Source organism: Belonocnema kinseyi, chromosome 7 (genome assembly GCF_010883055.1).
Source record: "Belonocnema kinseyi isolate 2016_QV_RU_SX_M_011 chromosome 7, B_treatae_v1, whole genome shotgun sequence".
In the NCBI taxonomy this organism is placed as follows: Eukaryota; Metazoa; Arthropoda; class Insecta; order Hymenoptera; family Cynipidae; genus Belonocnema; species Belonocnema kinseyi.
Window position 1 is genome coordinate 67730894 of NC_046663.1, and position 12993 is coordinate 67743886.

The 12993-nt window shown below is 30.0% G+C and overlaps 1 long non-coding RNA gene across 1 annotated transcript; it reads left to right on the forward strand.

Moving 5' to 3' along the window:
* Positions 1–1322: 1322 nt before the first annotated feature.
* On the forward strand, positions 1323–9086 carry LOC117177401. Its single transcript, XR_004467694.1, has 3 exons — positions 1323–1424; positions 1510–1589; positions 8913–9086. It is a non-coding gene; the product is annotated as an uncharacterized LOC117177401 (long non-coding RNA).
* Positions 9087–12993: the final 3907 nt, after the last annotated feature.

Genomic DNA, 12993 nt, shown 5'->3' on the forward strand with positions numbered 1-12993 from the left:
GGTATCAAAGAGAAAGCACCTATTCGTGGGTAATGAAATATTGAATTTTTTTTTTCATTAAGAATGTTATTTTATTGTGATTTGATGATAATAAAAATAAAAAATACGAAAGAGAGAAAAAGAGAAGGAAGAGGATGTGGTTGGTTGCCTTCTTATTTTTCTTTCCTCTTTTTCATTTTTGTCCGAATTTTTTTTTCATATCACAATAGAATTTTTTGTTTTCATTATTTGTTGTGGTCCAAAATTTGATCGCTGGATTCTTGTTTTTTTAACAGGAGTTTGCCTATTAAAGTACTGATCTTCTCGGTTTTAAAAATCATATCACATACATAAACACTCGTTACTGGACCATCATTTTTACGCAGTTTAATCGACATTTGCCCTCCGCGTGAAAATAACTTCTTTCTCACCGCGTCCAATTTTTATGTACATAAAATATTATTTTATATCGTTATATCATTCTTAACTTGAAAATAAGGAATTTTTTATCTAAACGCATAATTAATATTTAAATTACACGCTGTTGATTGAAATTCATTTTAAAAAATATTAAAAATTAAGACATTTAATTAAGATTAACTTCAAATTTAAAATGCTACTTAACATTCAATAATCTAGTTTATATCCAGAATTTCTGAAAACAAAACCAAGAACCCAACGATAAAATTTAAACAACCACCATACAATCATCCTATTGCAATATTAAAAAAAGATAAAAACTGTTCTAAAAAGAGAAAAGAACAAATTATTTTGGCAAAAATAAAAAAGTGGAAAGAAAAATGAGTAGGCAACCAACCTAATTCCCTTCCTTTTCTTTTTATTTCCTTCGTCGTTTTTTTATTATTATCAAATTACGATAAAAAAAATTCTTAAAAAATGATCATCTGCGTTTCGGCACTCATACAGTATTCTTATCAAGGCAACAAAAAGATGAATAAAATAAAAAATAATTAGAGCAGCAAGGAACAGCAACGAAACCACGTTGTTTTTTCGCTGACAACCATAAGAATTAAGTGAGGGTCAAAATGCAAAAGCATCACAAACATACAGCAAATCTAATTATTATATTATTTATGCAAATACTGTTTATTAAGTAATTACAAAATTTATGTTATTGCAGTCACATTATAACTATTGCAGAAGTGAAATTTATCAATAAAATAGTTAGAACTATAGGATTACAACAAAAACAAAAAACAGAAATTCTGTACTGCGCATGTAACGTTTGGTGACACGTAAATCAACGTTCTGGTTCTCCTACCTGAAGCACAGATCTCCCAGTGTAATACTAGCCTTTCTAGCGGCCGGTTAGACTGTTCTTGCTCATTTCATTCATTAAAAACTCCTTTTGTTTCTTACATTAGAAAAGATATACATATTCCAGATTTATACATAAAAAAATTCAATTTCAACTTTATTCATTGGTGAGCAATGAAACTTTCATGGAAGCAATAGTATAAAATAAAATACAAATAAAATACATAATTGAAACCATTTTTGCATCAACAGAAAAACAGGATTATCACTCTAACGAAGCCACTGCTAGATGCAGAGATTCTCCAGTTACGACTACTAGCTGACTTTTGAAGGTAATTCAGAATTAAGTTGAAAATCTTATTAAAACCCGCTGACATACACATATTCAAAATTTTAAGTAGTAAAGTGTTTCAAATTCTCTTTATGAAATAGATGAAATTGGATATATTTTACAAACGTTTGTAACATAAGAAGAAAATTATGTTCTCTAAAATTTACTCCATTTTTACTTTTTGAATTCATATAAATAAATAACCTATTTTAAAAATCCGTTAATTTGATCAATAGTAACAAAAAAAGACCTTGAATGTAGCTTTCAGTTCAATTGGCCGAATTTGATATATTTTGTATTTTCAAATCAAAACTAATAAATGTAATAAAATAAATAAATTGCATAAGTTAATGTATCCAATACAAATAAATTTAAAATTCTCCTTTTCGACTAGTGGCACCCTGTATGAATTACCTTATTGATTTGAAAATTAAATACAAATGTAAATGAAGGCTTAGCAAAGCGTAACATACTTCAATATTAAATTGCATACAAATATGTTGCGGGATTAATTTTCAAAGCATAGAGTATATACTGTCTTTGAATCCGATCTTCAGTGTTTCCACTTTGTTTGTATTTATATTTATATGATGCTCATTTTACGAGCACGTTGCTTTCCGTTGACCAATTTAAAAATATAAATTTAAAAAAATGCAAAATTACATTATAATACAAAAACTTGTTTAAACACTCATCAAATCAATTTTTTGGCTAAAAGCTACCACAGTATTCGCATACAGCCCCTTAACCTTGCCGTCGGGGGACCTATTATTTCGGCTGTGTCGATACGCGAAATACTTATCAAGATTCGCAAGTAGAGTGATGTAGAGAAGTTAGGAGCATGTAGGTAACACAGTGATCAAGAGCTCTCTGAAATTAAGCTTATAGGGAGACGCGAGGGGTCCTGCAGTTTTCTATTTATCCAATTCTTTTACAATATCCGCAGTACTATGTTTGCAATAATTCAGTTTTCAATACTAATCATTTTAATGTACACAAAAGAAAGTTAAACTACAAAGCAGCATTTTTGGAATTATTGATTTACCGTATTCAAAACTAAAAATTCACTTCATAGATTCCAAACATCTCGTAATTTTTGCAGTGTGTTTATCGCATGAAACACAACTCTTGCTCGTCTTTTGACATTTTCTGATTGCCTGTTTATTGCAAATGTAGCACAATCCAATCACCACTTTCCTACCAGTAATGTCTCGTGGTTGATTATTAGCAGGAACGTCGATTACGCGACTTTTGAAGCTGCCTGCGTTCCATACCTTGCTAAGGACTTATATGGGTCACCATATATTAAAATACCACTATATTTCTATTAAAATATCTTCTTAAAGTATTAATAAACTAATATCAATTTAGTTTATGTATTAGTTTCCAGGTATAGCAAAGTTTTACTTCCAAAATCGTACCTGGGTACCCGGGTACCTGGCTGTTTGCTAGTATAAAATTTTTTAGGTGGTAACGCAAGGGTTAAGCAAAATTCACAAAGTGGCTCAGCTATTCTTTTAGGGCCATGTAGGGCCACGGAAAAAATAATGTTTTTCTTTTATTGACTTTTCCCCATATCATGCTTTGTTTGACATCAAGTGTTCATTTTCGTTTGGTTTCTTTCAATTTGAAAAGTCAGTTTTCACATAAAACGAATACCTTTTTTTTATGGATGAGAAAGTAATGAAAACGGGATAAGTAAGATGTGAACAATTAGTCTGTAATCTGCATTTCAAAATCTATCTAATTTTGCGTGGCTTTTAGCGTTTCACGTCAGCACCATTTGCGATGTCCAGTAAAACTAATTTGAATTCCCTCGCTGCCTCTCACCGCCCCTCGCCAATGTATTGAAAATTCGCCATTTCCACTTATTGAGTTGACCGAGCTTGCTTCCTCTTTCCAGGTAATTTAAGAATTCGAAGTACCACACAACAAGATTTTTCTTTATATTAAACGCTACAACGTATTCATCCGTCTCTAGTTGTACCACAGATACATTGTTATGTATTGGCGAAAACGGTAAATATCCTATTAAAAGCGATTTCTATGAAAAAATGTGTAAAATTGTGTAAAATAAGATATGTAAAATTAACAATTGAACGAAATAAATTACATTTTATTTAGAAAAGACAAAATTCAAATAAAAATCCTCAAATCTTGCACTAGAAAAGGTCAAGTTTCCACGCAAAGTGGGTCGGTTAAGTATTTAGTTGAAAAAACTAATTTTCAACCACATTGACAAATCAACTAAAAGAATGAATCTTCTACTGGAATAGTTGAATTTTATACCTATCAAAAAAGGCGAATTTTCAACCAATAAGATTAATTTTATACAAAAAAGACGAATTTTCTACAAAATGCATCAATTTAAAAAAAAAATGGTTTGATTTTAAATAAAAATTATCAACTTTCAACAAAATACTTAAATTTGCATCTGAAAATTATGAAATTTCAACAAAAAATAGAGTAGTTGAATTTCTAGGAAAAAATGTAATGCTTGCTAAATGCTACTAAATGTATTGCTTGAACCTCGCGCTTCGTGCTTGGGTATGTATTCTTTGCATTTAGAATGCTTGAATGAGACTTTATAAAAAAAGATCGCTTGTAGATTGCACTACTTATGTGCGTCTTCATACATATTTTGAATTTTCTACTTAATTAAGTGTAGTATATATATTCTGAACCACATTAAAATAAATAAAAAACCGCAATCCTTTTTTCAGCTATTTTTCTCTATCACGCGTTGCTATTGTAAGAATAGGATTTTTGTTATCATAGTATTTTTTATGGATAAAGAAAAATATCCTACAAGTCTTCTTGTAGATTTTTTACGTATATTGCGTCTTTTCACGTAATATTGGAATTTTCGAATTTGTGCATATTATTTGTGATAAACATTTAAAAAATCATGAGTTTGATTTGAAAATGGTTAAATGACATTTTGTAGGATTTTTCAAAAGCTATAATTTCTACTTAAGACTTTTTTTTCGTAATTTGCGTCGTGTGGTTAAAAATATTAACGTTGTAGTGTCAAATTGCGGAGAATGCTAATTCATTCTCCATAACATATTATGGGAATGTAATAAATTATTCCAAATTGGTATATATTTCTGGTAAACAATTTTTGTTAAACCTTTTTATTCCGTAACTTGTGACGTTTTTCCAAATTTTTTAAAATTCTTAATGTTATTTTTTACAAATAAAATAAAGACTAAGCGTTCTATAAAGAAGTGGTTATTAACAGATTTTTATATCTTTTTTGCTTATTCGTTTTTGTTTATTCATCTTTTATCGTATCTTGCATATTTTGACTAAAACATAGAATTTTTTATTTTTCAGGTCAGTTACACCAGCCCCCGCCCACCTCAACACTCTTAATTTTTGGGTTTTCTATAGCCTACTGAATTGCGCCCCAGGTGCGTTCAAATGCGCAACCGATAAAAATGTTGGCGCCACAAAACTGTAGGAGTTATATCAGGTGTTACGCAGGGGGGTAGCGTCACAAATCCCCCCTCCTCTTATTGAAAAATCAACATTTTAATTTAAATTTAAGTGACTACTCAGATTGAATATTGATTATCATATTTACCTTTTTATTCAATAACGTTTCTGTAAAACTGAGTCTTTTCTATAAAGAATTATTTTATTTATTGGTTCGATCAAGTCATTCAAAATCCAATTAGGTTTGCAAAAACAATGTATGCTGATAATAAAAGGGCGAAAATTCTGCCTATTTCAGATCAAATCTATTTAATTCTTTAATTCTCAACTGAAATTTTATTTGCTATTCCCTTTAAAACCCATAATACATTATATTATATTTAAAAAATAATAATTTGAGGGATTTTATAGGAAATATATACGGCCCGGAAAAGGGCGTTACTTATTTAAAAGGCATAGGCAAGGTTACCTGAAATGGACTGTCTAAGGTTTGCTACATACGGCCATACTCATTCCGAGCGTGACGAAGCACCATCAGGGCCTGATAGAATTTCTCTATCCGCGCCTGAAATAAAATAAGGCTTCCTCGGCAGGACCTGGTACACGGAGAAACTCTTGTTCGTAAAATTTGGTATTACGATATTGATCTTTACAAAAGTTGGATGGCAATCTAGGATGTAGCCGAGAAAATAATATTATTGCCGCAGCTCTCCGATTGAATACATGTTTCATTTCATTTATAAATATACTACAAACCTAATAATTGTCATTTATAGTTAGGAAGATTAATATGTTTTATAGCAGATTGAAGTTGAAAAAAGTGATATTCAAATTTTATAACTGACAGCTTCTCCGTGTAGTGCCCTGATTTATAATTCTACATGGATTCATTCGTCTTTATATGCGCTCATATTTGCCATAAAATTTTTTGTTTGAAAATCTTAAAAATCGCCGAAGATATGAAGGTAACAAAATTTTACAAATGATGGCCAACAAAGTAAAAAGTTTTCAATCCAGGTTGATGAAGTGACTTTCCTATGGGGTTTCGAATGCGCTCATATGTGCCACTCTCGAAATTAACAAAAAAAGATAATGAACACCCTCATTACCACTTGTTACCAATCTACTATCCAATGATATCTACAAATAAGTAATGAAAGTATTTGAAGTCATATGCGAAAAGCCCCTCATAAAATTGTATAGTGCAATTTAGGTTATTTGGAGATATCATTGGATATTGAATCAATAACAGGTTGAAATGAGGGAGTTGATTACGGTTTTTTATTCATTTTAAAAGTTGCGCATATTAGCGCATTCGTAACTCCATAGGAAAGTGACTTCATCAATGCGTTATACTGGGCCCCTCTCCAAAATATAATATCTTTATTAATTAGCTAGCGTCCATTTTTTAGTGGTGGCGCACTTGAGCGCATCTGAAGTTATGAAAGAGAGGTATGATAAATTTGAAAAAATGTTATTAGTTTATAATAATGACGCCAGCCCCCCCCCCCTGTTTCGATCGCTAATAACTCGGTAATCAATATCACGCAAAAATTATTCTTTATAGCGCATATGAGCGCATTTGAAGATCTTCAAGATCATGTAATTTAAATGTTGATTTTTAAAGTGGGGGGGGGGGGTATTGTGAACGCATCTGGGGCGCAATTCAGTAAGCTATAGAAAACCCAAATTAAACACTAATTACTAATTAAGAGTGTGGGGACGACTGGTGTAACTGACTTTGATTTTTCATTATTTTTTGTGCAATCAAAATTAAAATTTTTGATTTTTTAAGAAAATCCAAAAAGTTTCTATCATCATCTTGTAGGGCTTTCAAAAAACAAAGTTTTTCTTTTTTTACTTTTTTTATATCGTAAGTGGTTTTGCCTAAAATTTTGATTTTTGATTAATTTTCAAATCTTATAAATATTATAATCCTCAGAAATTTCCTTTTATCAAAAAAAGTAATTAGAATAAATTGATTGGCTTTCGGAGTAACACAAATAGACGTAGATAACGTTTTTAAAGATAAAAATGTGGTTCTAAAAATATTGAAAATGCTCTAACCTTTTGAATTTTTATCCAAAATGATGGACAGCCTGCCGGAAGGACAGTCAGATAGAAAAACGCCAACGTAAAAACTTTATTTTCGGATTCAGGGCGTCTGAAAACATAGAGATCCGTTGAAAAACTGTTGTGTTGAATTTTTGACAATTATAATACTTTCGCAATCATAAATTATGCGAATGTAAAAAATTAATTTTCAACAAACGAGTTTATTTTTGAAGTAAATTAATTAATTTATAAGCTAAAAGATGAATTTTCAACTTAAATGATCAATACTTAAATGAAATACTTTAATTTCTAAACAAAAAGAAGAAGTTTTAAATAAAGAGATTAAAATTCAAAGAAAAAACTCGTTTTCTAGCAGAAAAGTCGATTTTCTACCAATATTCTAAAAAATAAATTTTCATAAAAGAGTTCAGCCTTCAGCCGCAAGTAGTTGAGTTTGAAAAAAGGTATATTCTTCACGAAAAAATATTTTAAAAAATTATCTTATAATTAAGAAATAGTTCCTTTTCAAAATACTACTTCTACTCTGAAAACTGCTTGAATCACTGTATTTATTTTTTAACTTCGGAAGTAGAAACTTTTAAATTGTGACCAATTTTGACTTGGAACAGGGATTTTCTAAACTCCCTTTTTGTAAATCCCAGTTTTAATTTTTTGAAAAATTCCTGTTCCATTTCAAAATTTCCTGGTAAATGATATATAAATATATATTTTAAGAAAGCGGAAATGTCTAGATGAAGTAACAAAAGGATATATTTATAAGGCTAATTATTAATGTTTAAATATTATTATAAATTAATTAATATTATCAATCAATGTTTGAATTTTGAAATAATTACAATAGTTTATAAAATTAATTAATTAAATTAGCAAAATAAATAGTAGAAAAATATGAAAACAACTCAATCGGGTTTTAAAATACTCATTTTTATATTCAATTTTTCTAATTTTAAATTCCATGTTTTCATGAATTTTTTCGAGTGACTAATTACAGCTGCTCTTATTGTTACTAAAAACTATGTTTTCTTCCTTTTATATTCTTAAAAAATATCATGTTTTTAATGAATTTGAGTATTTTTTCTATATGTACATAAAAATTCCAAAACAGGCCCATCTGACGAGAGTGCCATCTATTGTATTTTTTTGAACTGCGAAACCCCTCCAGATAGTGAAATAACAACTACCACATACTATCAAATCTAAAGTATCTGTTTGACGGAATTAAAGTTCCATACCAATTGAAAAGATTCTTTATTGATTCAAAAATATTTGTATCACTGTAATTATTTATTTTTCTCGAAATACATCAATGTGCATGTTTCTCAATTTGATATGCCTTATACTTTTATAGTACCATCAACGTTTCGATCGAGGTTTTCATTCATAGTTCTGGCTTTTTGATTCTTAGGCATGAATTATTTTCCTCGAATCAAAGTGTTTACAATATATGCATCAAAATGCCGATATTCCGTGTCTGTAAAGTGTGCTTAAAGTCCATTCGTCAAATAAGATCATTTTCCACGTGAAAAAGAAATAATAGGATGTTTTATTTACTAAAAAGGATGTCAGTTTTAGGTTCCGCATATTCAGTTTTTTCCAAAAAAGTATGCAGGTAACTTAATCCAAGAAGCATATTTTACGCATACTTTCAAACCATTCTAAATTGAACGAAACAATTACTTTTCAATCTATAATTTGATATTACAAATATTTTCTCGTGGGCAGAAACGATTGTAATCATTTTTACATTGTTACTCCACCCTAGTATGTGTACTGATATAAAGTCTAACATTTTTTTCTTTTCTTTCAGGTGTTTTTTCATCATAATCAAAAAATGGAGCGAGATATTGAGCATCAGTTCCAAAATCACGCAGTTAATGATAAATGCGTAACCTTATCAGGAATATTTATATTTATTGTGCTACTGCTTTATTTATTGTTCCTTATATTACATTCGCCAATTTTTCACCATTTGAAAACTATATTGTGAGTCCGCAATTGGTCCTTCAAAATAAAGAATCCAATGGCTTTCAAAATGTTTATTAAACTCACAAACATACATGGTAAAAATTGGAGACCTCTTTTTTACGGTATTATATTTTATTTGTCCTGTTTTCAAATAGGGAAAATTCATGCTGTTATTTTCAGTATAAAACAATCTGATCTAGGTTCCAATTAGTGGTCTTATTTTAGTACCATGCCAGATTGTTTTTTCTGAGTCTAATTTAATACCTAAAATTAGCCCTGAAATATGGAAAGTTATGGAAACTTCTGATCCATTGCACGTATGTTATAAATTGAATGCACGTTTACCAGCACTCAATTTTAATTCTTTGTTTCCTTCAAATTACATGGAAATACAAGTTTTTGTGCTAAGTTGAAAGGAAACAATAAAGAAGACAATTAAATAAGTAGTCACTTGGAGATATTTCTAGAAAAAATGTAGTGCGTTCAATAAGGAGAAAATTTGCTCTGTAAACATTTGCGGAAGTTGTGATGAAATTTGGCTATAGTGGCGTTTCGGCATAATTTTGTTTAGACGTCGATGTCTTGGAAACGAACTCAAGGCATAATCAAGTCGAACTCAAGTCGAAGCATTTTTACTTAAATATTATGAAATTATTGAAACCGTTGAGAATACATTGAGATCTTTCTGCAATGTTTAAAATATATCGAAAATTTTCATGAAATAATTAAAGTCTTTGTAAAATCTTTTAAATCTTTTCGAAATCTTTGGCAATATTCATTTTATACCTGTATTTAATACTATTTATTATTGACAATTCATCGTTCACTTATTATTATTATTTATGTACAATTTTTTATTTTGTATAATATTATTAGACTCTGTAAAAATTGTGTCATTCAATATTTTAAGCATATTATGAGCATTATGAATACTCAGGGCTTATAGAAGCGAATTTGTGGTCATGTTGATTTTCTGTATTAGCGGATAAAATTTACGAATTTTATTCATAAAATTTATTTTCATGTTATCCCTAATGGTTGGCTTCTTGTATTATATAAAATATTTGTTACAAATATTGCGTAAGTCGCAGATACGAAGATATCTTCAGCTAGCCCTCTTAGTTCTTTCTCACAAGTGATGATGCATTCTACTTGTTAGTATACAGGTTCATCACAAAGTACCGACCCCTCCCCCCGTCCCCATCAGCGAAAACATGCGTTTTCGTGAGTAACGATTACCGGTCAAATATTCTTCGTATATGTATTCAAATATATTAACCTTAAACGTTATAAAAATACTGCCGTATATCAATTGTGTATAATGAATAGCGTAGATGCCTAAATACATGACTCAATAGGTGTTCAGTGCAATTTAACTTAATATCTTTTTTGAAATATTTGTTTCTTTATGTTATATACAATATGAAAATGGTGCTATATATATATATATATATATTTTCTAAATTTGAACTACTTCGATACATTTATAAAATAATTTTTTTTTCTTCTTATTGAAAAATAATATCTTCGTTTCTGCATACATTTTAATAAATGTATAATGTATCTATGAGTACTACCAATAATATAATTCTACGACTGAACTGTACATTAAATGTCAATTTTATTGTAAATCAAATTGTCGTGAGAACAAGAAAATACTTGAAAATCTTTTTTAGAAATCTGAAATTAATATGAAAAGTTGAAAATACAAAAACTGGCTTTGGATTACACAGGCCGACAAAATTCTTTTTTTCAAAACCCAGAAACCAGACTATACTTTTCTGAAGGGGATTCTCGCTATATTGGATACAAGATTACCCGACAGATTGACTTTTTTCGTAAAATATTGTCAAAGAATTAAAGGATTTTGGAGATGCAGATCACGAACTTGTGGTCAGAGTTTCCAAATTCAATATGGTGAATGCATTATGGCGGTTACAACTGACAGGCTTAATAGTGAGGTCCTAAAAATTAAAAAAAAAGTGGTTATTCGCGGGTTTTTGGGGTCACTGATCTCAACTCTGGGGTCAGAATTTCTAAATTCAAAAAGAGGATCCTATATGGCGACTCTAGATGCCACATTGCATAGGAAGTTATTAAAAATTCGAAAAAGTACTTGAAAATGTGTAATTTATGTGTGTGCCATCGCGTGTAACAATTATTAACCATATTTTATCCGTTATCATGATTTAAATAATTCTGATCACAGATTCGAAATCAGTGGCGCCAAAAACCCGCGAGTTACCATTTTGAAGCCCTTTCTGGAATTTTTAGTTACTCGCTATAGAATGTGGCAGCTGTAGTCGCCATATCGATTCCGCTATCTTGAATTTAGACGTTTATTATCCTCAAGATCCTTAGATTTTGAGACTAGATTTTACGAAAAAAAATCAGCCCGCCGTGTAATCTAGTCTCCAATATAACGAAAACAACATTTTCTGCACTTTTAGGTTAGAATATCTCGGAAACCTAAAGTTATGGAGTAATTTTATTGTCGGATTTCGATTTAGCGCGTCAAAAACTGTTGGAAAAGTCTGTTCTGGTTTCTGTGTAATAAGCAATAAGCCATATAATCTAACATCCAATACAGCGAAATACAGAATTTTATGTACTTTTAGGTTAGGATATCTCGAGATAAACTAGGCTTTAATCTAAGCTCTGGGTTAAAAATGTTGTCGGTCTGTGTTCTTATTCGCGATATTTATTTTGAAAACAATTGATTCTCAGAGAGATACGACTTCATAGCATTTTACTCTTATTGTAGTTAAGTATATTAAAAATAATTCTATTATTATTCCAAAAGGCTGAATATCTACATTTTTACAAATGTTTATACATATTAGGCGACTGATGGTATTATAAGTACATATATTTACAAATGAAACTTTATTAGTCAAAATTTGTAATCAACGAAGAGTTTCTTAAAGTTATAATCATATTTACTTCGATCATTCATGCAGACAGTTATATTAGTACACGATATGTAAGTGTAAATTTGTATTATAATTATTTCATATTTTCAATTGCAATTTAAGCACCTGCCAATAAAATGTACGTTTTACTGTTAATGAGACGATTTGTAGTATTATTTTCTCTGAAACATTGACAACAAACCTGGCTGGGTAAAAATAATTGACCTTGATCTGATCTTGGCTAAAAACTACAAGACAAATTCAAGTTTATTCTGTATAATTTGATTCGAAAACAACCTCAAGGTTTAAAACTTGAAAACAAGTCAGAAAGCTCCCCAGGTCCCAGAGGGTAATCACTAGTCCGCTTTGAATTTTAAAGTTGTTTTGTCTGTAATAATTATGTTTTTTGGATGTCGAATCTGTAAATTTTGTTAATTTTTTTCTGTCTCCAACTGTTCACCCTAGTAAAAATGCCCAATAGAATCCAAACAGAAACCTAATAGGATATGGCTTCTATTAGGTCCTATTACTTTCAGAAGTGGGGTTTGTTCCCGGTTCTATCTAGTGTTCTATTAGGTAATTGTGAACTTTCCAGTTTGATCTTATTAGTATTTAATGTGTCTGTATTCAGCATTCCTCCCTATTAGATATTGTTTTCTAAGTGGAACCTATGTGGTTCCCAATCTGATTTGGATTCAGCTTTCTTTACGGTTTGTATTTCGTAATTTTGAACTTCCTAATGGCTCTTATTAGGTTCTGGTGTGATTCTATTCTGAAAATGTCTATTAGAATCCAAATAGAAACTAATAGGATATGGTTTCTACAAGATCCTATTACTTACGAAAATGGGTGTTGTTCCTGGTTGTATGTAGTTTCTATCAGGTAATTGTGAACTTTCTAATTAGATCTTATTAGGATCTAAAGTGCTTTGCCTTTAGCCGGATTGCTTACCGAAAAAAACTATTGCTTAACTTATTGTTAAATAATCTTTATTTTCTATAGTTTTTGAGG